We start from the raw sequence: 16,300 nt of genomic DNA, 5'->3' as shown, positions 1-16,300 counted from the left end.
TCTTCGTGATTTTGAGTTACTCCTGTGGCCAAAAATATCCTCAGTTTCTCCCTAACAAAACGAGTATGGAATCGATTAAGATAACTCTGGCCCAGTACCAGTATCACTACCCATGATATTAAGAACGAGTTACAACAGTTGTGGGCCAGCTTACCTCAGAAGAGGATACAATACCCTTCCCAAATGAATCAGTGCATGTTCCTGGCCAGGAGAGATACAGCGCCTTATGAGTGGGCTCATACTGCCAAGTTCTATGTGAATTTAACTGGTCATTGTAATCACTGAAATAACATCAAATACCCTCCCAACCCATGAGTGCTTCACGATTTTTGTCAGGCATTGTATTTCATGTAGTGTTTTAAGATCATCAACAACTAATATTGTCCGACTGGAAAATTCATTTACAACCATGTATTTGTAGTCAGGCAAAGAAAGAATGTGTATGAAGATGTGTATAAATTGTGTGTGTATTTAAGTATCTGAGATCATTCTGTTTTATTTATTAACATACTGAAAAGAGACAATTCAAGTAACAAATTAAATATAAAAAGAAATTTAGCACAGCGGACTTAAATCTGAATTGTGTGTTAAAAACATGGAAATGATCACATGGTATTGTTGGCTGGGAGGCCCCATGTGGGGGAGTTCGGCCGCTGTATTGCAAGCCTATAACGAAGAAAAAAATTAATTTTGAAGTAAAGGTTATTGTTAAGTCCAACTCAAATACTTGAATGTTTCAGTGAATTCTTTATAAATGTAACAAAATCTAAAGTATAAATCTTTTTTGTCTTGATGAGAATTGTAAGTGGTTTATAAAATATTCTGAAGTTTCAATGAAGAAGGTAAAAAACGCAATTTTAGCATTAAAAAATAAAAATTCTCTGGGATGGGGTAAAATATTTATTTATTTATTTAGTTTTGGTCCTGTGACATCTTGTACAAATATAGAACATGTCAATAAATGATACAGAAAGTTAAAAATTACACACACACACAGATATATATATATATAAAATAAGATCAATACAATGCTGTGGACTACAAATATCTACATTAATACAATGTTACATGTGCAGCTAGTACACTCTAATAAACAAATAATTGCCATAAATTGTTTATTAATTTAACATTATAAAATTCTGTTTCATAGCACTTCATAGTGAATTTTCATAGTGAATTGCAAACCCATTAGCTCAGGAAATTAACAAATGTTTAGAAGAGGACTTTTCCCAGAGGTGCTCAAGTGAAACTACTTTTCATAAAAGAACCGAGAGAGGTCGCCAGATATTATCTTGTCTCTGTCCTATCAGCCACGAAGTTGCTGTTACCCAAATCTACATTTCACTGTAAAACATGATATAGTATTGAGCAAGCGATTTGATTTTCAGCAGAGAAAGCACAACAGATGTGGTAAACAGCCTTATGGGCATCATAAGCACATTACTGGAGGTGAGCAATACAGTTACAGGAATCTTCTGTAAAAACCATGCCTTGCTTATTTACAGACTTGATAGTTAAGGTATTAGGAACTATGCTGTAACATGACCTAAATCTAACTTAAAGAACAGAAAAAAGTAATCACTACTTTAAACAGAGAAAATTGTGTTCTGACAATAATATATCTCAGTGTGTCTCACAAGGCTCCATACTAAACCCAGTCCTTTTTAGTTCTATGTGAATGATGTACCAGTAAATATCAGCTTTCCATCAGTTTCGCTTCCCATGGTATTTCTCCATTAGCTGAGAATCAGGGAACAAAAGAAATTCGTGAATCAGTGCTTAGTATTTTCACTAATTTAGAAACTTGTTTTCAGAAATATGAGTTGAATCCAAATATGTCTAAACGCAACAAGATGCAGCTCTGAAGCAACTAGTAAAAATGCAATCAAATTAAGATTATTCACAACCAAGATATATAAAAATTTCATTCTGTCACTTTCTTATGAGGGAAGTAAACAAAAATTTGAGCTGGCACATACATCCAGAACACTTAGCATACAAATTATGTAGCTTTGGACTCACAAAAATTAGAGCTGCCACATACACACAGTGCACTTAGCAAACGAATTAAGCAGCTTTGCATTCGCAATTCGAATCAATTTCAGCTTACATTAACACAAAGAAAATAGCACATAGAAGTTAATTCAAATCTGTTATAAGCTATGACATTGTTTTTGAAGAAACACATGTGAAAAGTAAATATACAGAACAAAATCATTCGGAATATGTGCACGGTATTTCATAAGAAACATGTAGCCCATTGCTTAGAAACCTGAAACTATTAACTCTCCCATCCCTAAATAAAAGGGTACTGGAAAGTAAAGCCTCCGAATTTTTTATGTGAAAACTCCTGAAACTTTCTCAATAAAACAAGCTTTATTAACATTCTACACCTTTAGTCTTCATTTCTACATATTTATTTCTCAACATATGAAGCTATTTCTCACAGTGAGAGACCAGTTTGTTGATACCTTTACTGTAGAATTTTTAACTTTGTGGACAGTTCAACAGCCTCACCTCCGCCTGCTACATTTCATCTCCATCAAAGTGAAGTTCTCAAAAGTGTTCTTTAAGTTTTGGAAACAGATGATAATCAAAAAGGGCCAAATTGAGGCTATATGGAGGATGATCAATGACATTGAACCCAAGGCATCAGATAGTTGCTGATATCACAGTGCTCATCTATGGTTTGGCACTGTCATGCTGAAGGTGAGAGTGCTCCATGTGTATATGAAGTCTACGAATTCATGCTTGCAGCTTTTTTGCATGTCTGTTTCTCACGCAGCATCATAATTACATCACACACCACCATGCTGCATGCTAGGATTAAGACCCCTCTGGCAGCATATGGTTGCAACTTATGTCAGTGAAGTAGTAAAGTCGAGTGATTAATATGTATTAGGTGTAATACATCAACCAATTTTAAAAATAAAATAATAAATTCAAGGGCATTACTTTCTCTCATGCTCTTGTGTTTATGAAATTATTATCTTTTTTTATTGTACACCAGAGAGCAGTCATTTGGGTAAAATAATCTTACTCATTCATACAGCACCAAAAAAAATTAAAAACTTTATGCTCTTTACACATTCACAAATTGCATCCCAGGCTACTCAAAATATGCGAATAAATGTTTGTAATGAATAAAGGGAACTAGTTAATGTAGACAATGTTATGTTCACACGAAAAAAAGCTATATCAGGCACTGGTGGAAATATGCTATTACACAGTGGATGAATTTATACAGAAGTGGATAAACATGTTATGTAAATATAGCTGTACACAGAAATGTCATTTTTAATGTTATGTTGTTCTTTATTGGCATAAAAATTGTTGGAACTGTAATGTAAATTTCTGACATATTGAATGCACACAAACCAAATGGATTGCATATGTCTGTTATGAGATGGAAAAATCACAATTACCAGTTTATTTTAATTTGGTGTTCTGTAATAAAAACAATACTTGAAAAAAAAATTGCTGTCGTAAACAAAACTATGAGAAAGTTAAACAAAAGCATTGTCAGGTTTGTAGGTGTTTTCCTCAAATAGGCTAGGGGAACATGTTGTTGTTGTTGTTGTGGTCTTCAGTCCTGAGACTGGTTTGATGCAGCTCTCCATGCTATTCTATCCTGTGCAAGCTTCTTCATCTCCCAGTACCTACTGCAACCAACATCCTTCAGAATCTGCTTAGTGTATTCATCTCTTGGTCTCCCCCTACGATTTTTACCCTCCACGCTGCCCTCCAATACTAAATTGGTGATCCCTTGATGCCTCAGAACATGTCCTACCAACCGATCCCTTCTTCTGGTCAAGTTGTGCCACAAACTTCTCTTCTCCCCAATCCTATTCAATACTTCCTCATTAGTTATGTGATCTACCCATCTAATCTTCAGCATTCTTCTGTAGCACCACATTTCGAAAGCTTCTATTCTCTTCTTGTCCAAACTATTTACCGTCCATGTTTCACTTCCATACATGGCTACACTCCATACAAATACTTTCAGAAATGACTTCCTGACACTTAAATCTATACTCGATGTTAACAAATTTCTCTTCTTCAGAAACGCTTTCCTTGCCATTGCCAGTCTACATTTTATATCCTCTCTACTTCGACCATCATCAGTTATTTTGCTCCCCAAATAGCAAAACTCCTTTACTACTTTAAGTGTCTCATTTCCTAATCTAATTCCCTCAGCATCACCCGACTTAATTCCACTACATTCCATTATCCTCGTTTTGCTTTTGTTGATGTTCATCTTATATCCTCCCTTCAAGACACCATCCATTCCGTTCAACTGCTCTTCCAAGTCCTTTGCTGTCTCTGACAGAATTACAATGTCATCGGCAAACCTCAAAGTTTTTATTTCTTCTCCATGGATTTTAATACCTACTCCGAAATTTTCTTTTGTTTCCTTTACTGCTTGCTCAATATACAGATTGAATAACATCGGGGAGAGGCTACAACCCTGTCTTACTCCCTTCCCCACCGCTGCTTCCCTTTCACGTCCCTCGACTCTTATAACTGCCATCTGGTTTCTGTACAAATTGTAAATAGCCTTTCGCTCCCTGTATTTTACCCCTGCCACCTTTAAATTTGAAAGAGAGTATTCCAGTCAACATTGTCAAAAGCTTTCTCTAAGTCTACAAATGCTAGAAACGTAGGTTTGCCTTTCCTTAATCTTTCTTCTAAGATAAGTCGTAAGGTCAGTATTGCCTCACGTGTTCCAGTATTTCTACGGAGTCCAAACTGATCTTCCTCGAGGTTGGCTTTTACTAGTTTTTCCATTCGTCTGTAAAGAATTCGTGTTAGTATTTTGCAGCTGTGGCTTATTAAACTGATTGTTCGGTAATTTTCACGTCTGTCAACATCTGCTTTCTTTGGGATTGGAATTATTATATTTTTCTTGAAGTCTGAGGGTATTTCACCTGTCTCATACATCTTGCTCACCAGATGTTAGAGTTTTGTCAGGACTGGCTCTCCCAAGGCCGTCAATAGTTCCAATGGAATGTTGTCTACTCCGGGGGCCTTGTTTCGACTCAGGTCTTTCAGTGCTCTGTCAAACTCTTCACGCAGTATCGTATCTCCCATTTCATCTTCATCTACATCCTCTTCTATTTCCATAATATTGTCCTCAAGTACATCGCCCTTGTATAGACCCTCTATATGCTCCTTCCACCTTTCTGCTTTCCCTTCTTTGCTTAGAACTGGGTTTCCATCTGAGCTCTTGATGTTCATACAAGTGGTTCTCTTATCTCCAAAGGTCTCTTTAATTTTCCTGTAGGCAGTATGTATCTTACCCCTAGTGAGATAAGCCTCTACATCCTTACATTTGTCCTCTAGCCATCCCTGCTTAGCCATTTTGCGCTTCCTGTCGATCTCATTTTTGAGACGTTTGTATTCCTTTTTGCCTGCTTCGTTTACTGCTTTTTTTATATTTTCTCCTTTCATCAATTAAATTCAATATTTCTTCTGTTACCCAAGGATTTCTACTAGCCCTCGTCTTTTTACCTACTTGATCCTCTGCTGCCTTCACTACTTCATCCCTCAAAGCTACCCATTCCTCTTCTACTGTATTTCTTTCCCCCATTCCTGTCAATTGTTCCCTTATGCTCTGCCTGAAACTCTGTACAACCTCTGGTTCTTTCAGTTTATCCAGGTCCCATCTCCTTAAATTCCCACGTTTTTCCAGTTTCTTCAGTTTTAATCTACAGGTCATAACCAATAGATTGTGGTCAGAGTCCACATCTGCCCCTGGAAATGTCTTACAATTTAAAACCTGGTTCCTAAATCTCTATCTTACCATTATATAATCTATCTGATACCTTTTAGTATCTCCAGGGTTCTTCCATGTATACAACCTTCTATCATGATTCTTAAACCAAGTGTTAGCTATGATTAAGTTGTGCTCTGTGCAGAATTCTACCAGGTGGCTTCCTCTTTCATTTCTTAGTCCCAATCCATATTCACCTACTACGTTTCCTTCTCTCCCTTTTCCTACACTCGAATTCCAGTCACCCATGACTATTAAATTTTCGTCTCCCTTCACAATCTGAATAATTTCTTTTATCGCATCATACATTTCTTCAATTTCTTCGTCATCTGCAGAGCTAGTTGGCATATAAACTTGTACTACTGTAGTAGGTGTGGGCTTCGTCTCTATCTTGGCCACAATAATGCGTTCACTATGCTGTTTGTAGTAGCTTACCCGCATTCCTATTTTCCTATTCATTATTAAACCTACTCCTGCATTACCCCTATTTGACTTTGTGTTTATAACCCTGTATTCACCTGACCAGAAGTCTTGTTCCTGCTGCCACCGAACTTCACTAATTCCCACTATATCTAACTTTAATCTATCCATTTCCCTTTTTAAATTTTCTAACCTACCTGCCCGATTAAGGGATCTGACATTCCACGCTCCGATCCATAGAACGCCAGTTTTCTTTCTCCTGATAACGACATCCTCCTGAGTAGTCCCCGCCCGGAGATCCGAATGGGGGACTATTTTACCTCCGGAATATTTTACCCAAGAGGACGCCATCATCATTTAATCATACAGTAAAGCTGCATGCCCTCAGGAAAAATTACGGCCGTAGTTTCCCCTTGCTTTCAGCCGTTCGCAGTACCAGCACAGCAAGGCCGTTTTGGTTATTGTTACAAGGCCAGATCAGTCAATCATCCAGACTGTTGCCCTTGCAACTACTGAAAAGGCTGCTGCCCCTCTTCAGGAACCACACGTTTGTCTGGCCTCTCAACAGATACCCCTCCATTGTGGTTGTACCTACGGTACGGCTATCTGTATCGCTGAGGCACGCAAGCCTCCCCACCAACGGCAAGGTCCATGGTTCATGGGGGGGTAGGGGAACATACCACTAGTAAACCAGACAGAATGTATGTATCTAAAGCTTTTATTCAAACGTGAATAGTATATACCACCTATGCAGCACACCATAAGCTAGAGTGTTAACTAAGGTGGCAGCCATATTTCTACCGATTCTATGAGATATTGTGGAGTAATCCACAGAAATTAGCTCGCCCCACCCATCAGAAAAAAATCATAGCTCAGCTCTATGATGCATGCAGTGCATCAATAGAGGTTGAAATGCATGACTCGACTTTGTCTGATGTGGCAAAAAAGTATTATCTTATTAAACTTTGTTCATATACCTAGGTAAATGTAATTATTTACAAATTAAAATAAAATTTTAAGAGTGCTACATGTCTTGCCTGTTGATGCATAAAATCCCTAGCATTATAATGTAACTGAACAGTTACGACCATGATTGAGTGGATGAAACAATCTCATAACAAGGGTCTTGTAGTAAGCTATTTGTCTTGCAGATATAGTGCTGGAAACCGGAAGAAGAGTAAGAAGAATGGATCATTATTTCCCAATAACATAAGTGCTTTAATTATTGGACCTTCAGACTATGGGAAGACTAATTTTGTTCTCATAATGTTAACACATTCTGAGGAAGTCCTCTTTGAACAAGTATATACGTTTTCAAACCCCATTCAGCCAAAATGTCAGCTATTGTAGGAGATTTTGCATGTCATTGAGGGAGCAGCATTCCAGAAATTAAGCAACAGCAATGATATTACACCACCTGAAAAAGTAAAGGAAAATGGCGTTTTTATATTTGATGACGTCACAGTGGAAAACCAGAATGGGATCCAGAGATATTCTTGCTTTGGCCACCATAAGCAAGTCAATATATTTTATCTGAACCAGACACTGTTCAGAAGCAATTGGTTCCGGATAGTGTGAACCTTATTATCGCTTTCAAATAGGACAATCTCAATTTCAGGCATATTAACCAAGCACCTGTAGGAACTGACATGTCATTCAATGAATTTGTAGTGACCTATTTCTCACAATCGATCCCTACAAGTGTACAGAGCTTCATAAACATTCTGTGAAGTGTTAATTTACGTGCAGTGATATAGTTATTCTTTGACTTAGCTTTTGTTAGTTATTCCATTATGTTCATGTCTACACAATTCATTCATGTGTGTAGTGTTAAGTTATTGCTAAATATATGTGGGAATAAAGGAATTGTTTTCTCCAACACCCACAAATTCATTACTGCAGGTGGGGATTACTGGGATGGAATGGTAAATGTCGTGTGACTAGGGTAGACTGTTGGCTGGGTGCAAGTCTTTCGATTTGACGCCACTTCGGAAACTTTCGCGTCGATGGGGACGAAATGATGATGATTAAGACAACATAACACCCAGTCCCTGAGCAGAGGAAATCTCCGATCCAGCTGGGAATCGAGCCCAGGCCCTTAGGATTGACATTCCGTCATGCTGACCACTCAGCTACTGGGGGCGGACATTACTGGGATAACTCACGCCATGTCTGGCTTTCTGCTTATCGATAAAACTAGGAAACTGAACAAGGGCCAGTATAGATGCAACTTCAATGAAATTTTGCTTAAAAGACAGTATACCAAAATGTAACTGTATCAGTATGCTGTACACTAGGTACAGTTTACGATATTTACGAAACACATCAAATGATATGTATTACCATCAGCTGTAGAATGGAATGATGACAATGAAAATGTGTGTCAGACCAGGATTCGAACCTTGATTTCTCGTTTATCGCGAGCAGTCGCCTTATCATTTAACTAGCTGTGCATAACTCACAGCCAGACCCAAACTCCACATGTCGTCCCTGGTATCAGCAGATAAATACGATATTGCAGTGTCTATGTTACTGACAATTTGTCATGTGTATTGCATACTCATTCAGATGGTGCAAAGCACTTACACCTATACGTTGACAGCAAAATCGAGGCAATCACTACTAAATTAATGGTACTGGAAAGTCTTACTGAGACAGTTGCTAGACGTGGTGAGGTGTTGAAGCAGTTGAATGCTAGAAAACAGCAATCTGAATTACATGTCAGTGAGAAAATTGAAAAAAGTTAACACAAAACTAATGAATATACATAGGTATATCAAGATGATAGCTGATGCACTTGACTGTCATCATCACTATTAGTCTCAGAGTATATGTACATTGTATGCAATATAAAAAATTGTTTAGCACACCTCAGCATGTCGTCGACAAAGTATAAATTTACTGAAGCAAGAAAGCTCTTCGATGGAAATTATGGTTGTTAAAATTTGGGCAGTTTCAATGAGATCAATCTCTTCGAAAAATTTAAACCAGTAACTGAAGGTCTGAAACGTATGTCACACACGATGGATAGAGGGAGTATGTTCTGTTACTGATTTCATTAACTGTCATAATAATGCGAGTTAGATAGAGAATATGGGCTGGAAGAAACCACATAGAGAATTACCCAATACATTTAACTGGGAATGCAATGCAAGTTGGGAACAAGGAATCTGAAAGAACTCCTGGTTTATTAAAGCCAATATACTTAGAAGCTCTGTGTGTCAAAAAGTATTTCCCAAAAGAGATAAGATTATGATGAAATATTACCTACGACTAAAGTGAGTAGGAAGGGCAATGCCACTACAGGGTGAATGATTGTCTCAAAAAGACAAACACAAAAACATAATTAGGGCGTTAGCAGTTATAGAGCAGGCGAAATGGTTGAAGTTCAGCATGAAAGACTGAAGAATCTACCTCTGTAGAATAAATGTTATGATGTCCCAAATGAAATCATAGAACTATCACGACTACTTACGGTACCAGCTACCACAAAGAATACAGATCACACGAATAAAATGGTATCAGTCTTTACAGAGCTTCGAGAAAGACATATGCTTGAGTAATTATGGAGACAGTTGTTCATGAGCTCCACAGGCCAGCATTCCCTTACAGACATGTGATAAAATAGGGATAGGATGGTTTATGGCACACTGTTCTCATAGATATACATGAATACTCACGATCGAATAAAGGTTTCAAGTATATTACGATGGCCATAGATATATATCCCAAATTCACAAAGACTCTACTTGTGAAGGTAAAATCAGGGAAGGAGGTTGCAGAGGTGTTTGAACAATTGCTACAGACTGGAATGAATCGATGTCCTGACAACATACAAATTGATCATGGAGGTAAATTTTACAACAGGCATTTAAAAACAATAATTAAATGATATGGAATACACTGCTACTCAATGATCCTCATTTTAAAGTTAGTATTGTTGAATAGTTGAACAAGATGATCGAAAACCGGATTTGGATGGAGACATTCTACCATAAATCAATGATGAGTATAGCTGGATTACGTATTCATCATACAAGTGAGATTGGACCTATCGATATCCATGATAATGGGCTTCTAAATACAGTATGCAATCGTATTAAGATGGTGGATCCAAACAAGCAAAAATTCAACACAGATGATTTGGTACTCATTCAAGTGGACATTCTGCCAACCAGAGCGATGCATGTTGAGTGTAATATCGCAACGAATTCGTACATTAATGACAGATTAATCAGTATTCTATATGGATTTTTCCTCTCAACGAATCCAGTTATAAAACTGTGAATGTTCCCAGCAATTTAGGATACCTCCCAGAGACTGTTCAGGCATTAGGACTTCTTGAGCTGAAAATAAAAGCATAGAACTGAATGCGAATATAGTCGATTTCAGCGGTGAGTAAATCTTCTTTTGGAGCATTATGGGTATAAATTTAAATACAGGTCACACAACCATCAGAAGACCACTTTGCGGCGGAAGCGGAATATGATAATATACGAGGATTATGAGTTTTTTAAATCCACCTAAGACTGATACCCAGTGGCGGATAAGGGAAAACCACAAGTAGGGGGCACTAAAGATATCTTGAGGTACCTTTACTTACTGTAACAAAAAATAACATGCAAAGTTTAAGAAAGTTTTGTTTAAACTGATTATACACACATAAAAGACAATGCCATCTTATGATATAAAAAAAGTTACAGTGCGGTTCTCTTCCTTAAACGATGATTTCTATCTGCCTATTCTTCCTGGCAAATTGGTTAATTACATCTTCAACAGGACAATCAATGTCAGGGTGAGTGTTCAAGAGAGCTAAGCCATTTCTTGTCAATCTCAGCCATGTCTTTGTACACCACGATGTTGAAAAACTTCTTTCTACTGTAGCAATAGATGCAGGTAGACAGGCAAATACTTTGTACAGCGTGTGCAAAGTAAGATAGTCATACCTAGGACAAACAGACAACGCTTGCATAACAGAATCACGATCCTGAAGGGGGTTTATGCTCGTTTGCTTGTATTGCAGAATCTCTCTCATTAGTTTTTTTTTTAAATCACAAAACAGTAGAATATTCGCGACTTTTCTCGAACAAATGCCGAACAGAATAATGTACTGAGATCACTAGAATGGCCGCGACTTTTCTCGTAGGAATGTGTTAGCTATCTATGTGCCAGACAGAAACGTATAAAATACGATGACGCGGACGCGCGTGCTACATAGGAAAGTATAACTACTCGATAACTCGATTCAGCCGAGTCGACTGACGAAAGAAACGAACGAATGTCCTGTGGGCTAACTGGCAGGGCCAGTGCAAGTCGCAATGCGGGCGAGCCTGCAAGAGAGGGCGCGCGCCACGCGCGCTCCCCATATGTGTCACCAACTGCTGATACGTCACAATGACGACACTCGATATAAAAAGTCCAGTTCAACATAAGGAGCATGTCATTACAAAGGAATATTTTTCTCGCAAACCTTTTGCTTCAGCAGCGTTCAATAATAATGATGAGATATGAATTATTATTCAACATCAAAGATAGTTTAACAATTCCAAGCAAAAACTTTGCATATTTTGGAAGAATTATTTACACGTAAGAAGACTCCAGCAGCAGCAGTGACATCACATATAATGTGTAATGCACATGCCTTTCTGTTTGGTATGATGTTACATTGTTGAATTCGACTGCACAAGAAATTTAAATGTGTTCATTTTAGGTTAGGATTTACTATGACTGTTATTGATATCTTATGGAGCAACAAGGTTACTGTTACTAGCCATCACTTATTTATATCCACAATTTGTTTCAAAATTTAAACCCCCATCTTCAGGTAGATTTGTGTGTGTTAAAACGACCATTGTGTGTTGTGTAACGACTTTGGGGTAACCAGTGGCTCGGTCTCCAGTCTTCATGAGCTCCTTTCTCTGTCGTAATATGTCAAATGTAAACTGTCACTGTGACAGTTTATATGTGGTGTGTTATAACAGTCTTCCAGTCTCCATGAGCTCCTTTCTCTGTCGTAATATGTCAAGTGTAAACTGTCACTGTGACAGTTTATGTGTGGTGTGTTATAACAGAAGAAGGAATCTATGACCACTGGACACAGTGCCACAGGTTACTGCAGCGTCATAACACAAAACACACATTTACATTAACACATGCAAATCCGCCTGATGATGAAGGTTTAAACTTTTGGAACACATTGTGAGTATAAATAAATTATGACTGTTAACTATAATCTTGTTGTTTCATTAACACAAGACATGTTGGAATCGCATTCACTCTCAAGACATACGTCTCTGCATCAGCATCAGATCTGAACGTGCTACCAAAGGCTGGATAGTTCATAGATAAATCGATAGATAAATCCTCTAGCTTTGTATATCCTATTCAAAATGTTAAAGGGGTTCTTTGAAATCAATAAACGTTTTATTAAGAACACTAAACAGGAGCTGATTCAAATTCGAAGTGCTAATAATAACTCATATATTTCCAGAAGACAGAGAAGTATATAAAAGTGTGCTGGATAAATTGTCAAGAAAGTACTGCAAATATCTTTGTCAGACGTAGGAAATCTGTAATTTTTATTTGTACTGAATTCTGGAGTTCAGCTTTCCATTCATAGGAGCTGTCTGATTATTCAGTCCTTCCGCAGCCATCTCGGCAAGTGTGGAAGATTAAGGTATCTGTTCAGCTAGAAATGCCTCACTTTATCATTCTAGCACTGCAGACAGGTAGCAAGTGGAATCTGATAAAAGATTCGAGAATATTTGATATCTGTAAACTAACCAATGCTAGAGTTTAATCAAACCCCCAGTTTTTTCCATATGATTACTTGTAGCTTGACTGGGACAAAAACTTATGTGGACTATTTTATTACAGGTATGCAAAATTTTAAACGTCATATTATGAATGTTTTGGGTGCACACTCAGCCAACAGAAGTTAAGTAACCATCACTCACTGTGGTTACAGATTGTTCGAAGCAACTTGAGGTGGTGAAGAATGGAATTTTGGAAGTACAAATTGAATTCGAATCATCGCAAAACTTCCCTGCAAGCAGTCCAGCGTACTTGTTATTACTACATGACCATCTAGTAAATTACTCGCCACTAACAGGAATTGTATAACATGTAGAATAAATGAAGAGGTATTATGAAACATGTGGAGTATTTTACAATGATGCCTGAAGGTGTCTACATCATTGCAGACACACATGGGTTTTATTACAATTTTGGACAAGGTGTGCTTAAAGCTGTTGTGTTCATCATATTCTCTGACGTCAGAGAAGTATTAATGAGATATTCCACGATCATCGTTTTATCCAAACCATTCATCTCAGTGTAGTGTGTTAAAAGTCTGAAAACAGCAGTGTGGTTGACATAATTTTACCATGCGGAATGCTGGCACGATGATGGAGTAGCATATGAAGATGTAGTGTCATCAGCCCACAGTTGTGTTCATAGAGGCAGGATAGTTTACATCAAAGGTCTTAAGAAGATATTCCAGGTTCAAGAAATTTATAAAAATGCATCTATTTAGAATCTGGAAACACAAGTATGCCCTGAGCTTATGAACGCTGCACAAAATTTACAACTATTACTGATTAGTTTACTGTTAAATACATTGCTTCTTTAAACATCTTTTTATTTATTCATTCACTTTGTATTTTCCGTCTTCTCACTCGCATGCTTCAATTGAGTATTTAAAATACATTGTCTGTGCTCCTCTTGAAGAATATGGGAAACAATTTGTCTATAGGACGATTGAAGCGCCAGCTGCTTGCATCCATGGTCTCTTTGAATCCTCTCTGTACATGGTAAAATGCCAGTAAGTGAATCGATGTACACTTATTGCCCAGAATGTGAACTCTTTTTCAGGCATCCATGTCGCTTGCAGACACATTGCAGTCTTGACTGATGACCATAGTGGGCACGGTACTGCTGTGCTGGAAGAGGCCTTGTAACTCATCAGTTCCTACGTTGCACTGTGATGGCGTGCCAGCAAATGTTGTGTGACCTTCATTGATGACTTGGAAAACCTTGGAGTCTTCGCCATTCTCTGGTTGTACCAGTAGGTCTTTGGATGCACGATGTCACTGATAACTGGAAGTAACCTGCTGCGTCACTTTGCACTCAGTTTCTGCTGTGGCCTTGCTGTGCCATCTCCAGTCATGTACCAAGATAAATGGTCACGCTTAGTTCATGACAGTTGTGTAGAAAATGGATGATATAGTTTTATTTTACCAGAGTCACTTTCCACACCTTTCTGAGAATAAGTGACAGAAGCTTGTCATACCAGTATCAGCACTACATGTGCGGAAAAAAATGCGTAACAACATTGTTTATTTATCAGAATTGCTGTCCTCACACTCGTGGGATTACATGACAGCTTCTAGTCACACATTGTGACAACACCATTTTTATCACTTTCAACATCAACAAGGTACAGGGTCAATCACTTTGTATGGCAGATATTTAACATCTCGGGCGACACTGGCAGTGCAGCTGGTCATAATGCAAATCGTAATTCTACTGCATTAATTTATTCTCTTTGAAAAACAAAGAAAATGAGAATCTGTGTTTATGTATCCTGACTGCCCATGTGATGAATTTATTATTCAAATTTCAAATTCTACAGAGTCATAATGTCAACTTTATAACTGTCATGGCCAAAGAGCAAATATATAATCTTTTCCATCATTTCACTCTTGATCAAATCAACCTGTGAATGTATAAGATTTATGGTCAAGGTTGAACTGGTCTTCCTGGGATTTTCCCTGGTTTTTCCTTAGGTCTTGTCCAAATGGAGGGGTATAGTTGATGATAAGCCAGGGAATATGAGATTTTATTGATTCAGTCTTAAGAGTAACAATACAACTACTTGTTAGTTAACAAAACTAAGCCTAAAAAGTATAAGAAATCGTAAAAGAACAAACACATATTTTAATACAAGATGTCATTCTTTGTCTGAAGATAATAATAAAAGGATTCCAATCTGATGAAATAATGCTAAACTGTAACTCTCAATATTTATATATGTGTATACTCGAAACTAATATGCAACTTTATAATCTTCTTCTCAACTGAAAACATAGTATTTAATGCCAAATGCATTGCTGTTAATCGACTATGATTTATAACAAAACAATGTTGACACACTATGGTTGCATGTCTACTAGTTAATACTGCCTGCTCACAACTGACTGGTCAAATGCACATCTGTTGTTTGCAGTTATTAGTTGAAGCTGCCAGTGTACTTATTGCACTTACGTCACTTGTACACAAGCAATAAAATCAGTCTCATAACTTTTTGGTTGGACAGTGTCAATTTGAATATCTGGTCACTTTCTTTTTTCCCACTTCACTGTAGGCACACGAACTGAGAAGAGGGTGCCATCGTGCTAGTACATTGCAATAAAAATGTGTATTTCTATAATATGCCAAAGAAAATGCAAAAAGAGTTGCTACACATAACAGGTGTCAGAGAACCAAAGTGTCCAATAGTACCAGCAAGGATACATCAAGAGTTTCATACAAGAAAAACCTTTGAGCCTTGTGGCCACAGAACTATATGGACCATTACCCAACTGGGTTCTGCATTATTTTCTGCATTATTTTTATCTTAGTTGACTCATTTTCTAAAGTCATTAAATTGTGCACTTTACAGATAGCTGCCACTAAAACCATAATTTCAAATGTAGAGAGAGTATATTTTACCCAAGTAGGAAAGCTGGAAGCAGTGACATAAGATAATGGATTCCAGTTTCAATCCAAGACTTGTAAAACTTTCATCGAGACAAATAGTATCAAACATACACTAACCTCTGTGTACCATCTGCAGGTAACCCAGCACAGAGGTACATAAGAAATTGGACATCTATGCCAAACCTAAAACTCACAAAACCATGCCATTTGGATAGAACACATTGCCATTTTTGAAGAGCTAATGAATAGTTAGCTGGAGATAATATATTAGTAAAATCTCAAGGAAAGCCATGCCAGATGACTGCTGAACTTAGAAAATACTTTGACGTACATGTTGAAGATTTTGTGGTCATACAAAATCCACATGCTACTGCATATAGACTGGTATATCTCAATTCCAAAAACTGC

Source organism: Schistocerca cancellata, chromosome 5 (genome assembly GCF_023864275.1).
Source record: "Schistocerca cancellata isolate TAMUIC-IGC-003103 chromosome 5, iqSchCanc2.1, whole genome shotgun sequence".
In the NCBI taxonomy this organism is placed as follows: Eukaryota; Metazoa; Arthropoda; class Insecta; order Orthoptera; family Acrididae; genus Schistocerca; species Schistocerca cancellata.
Note: the sequence above shows the minus strand (reverse complement) of the source record.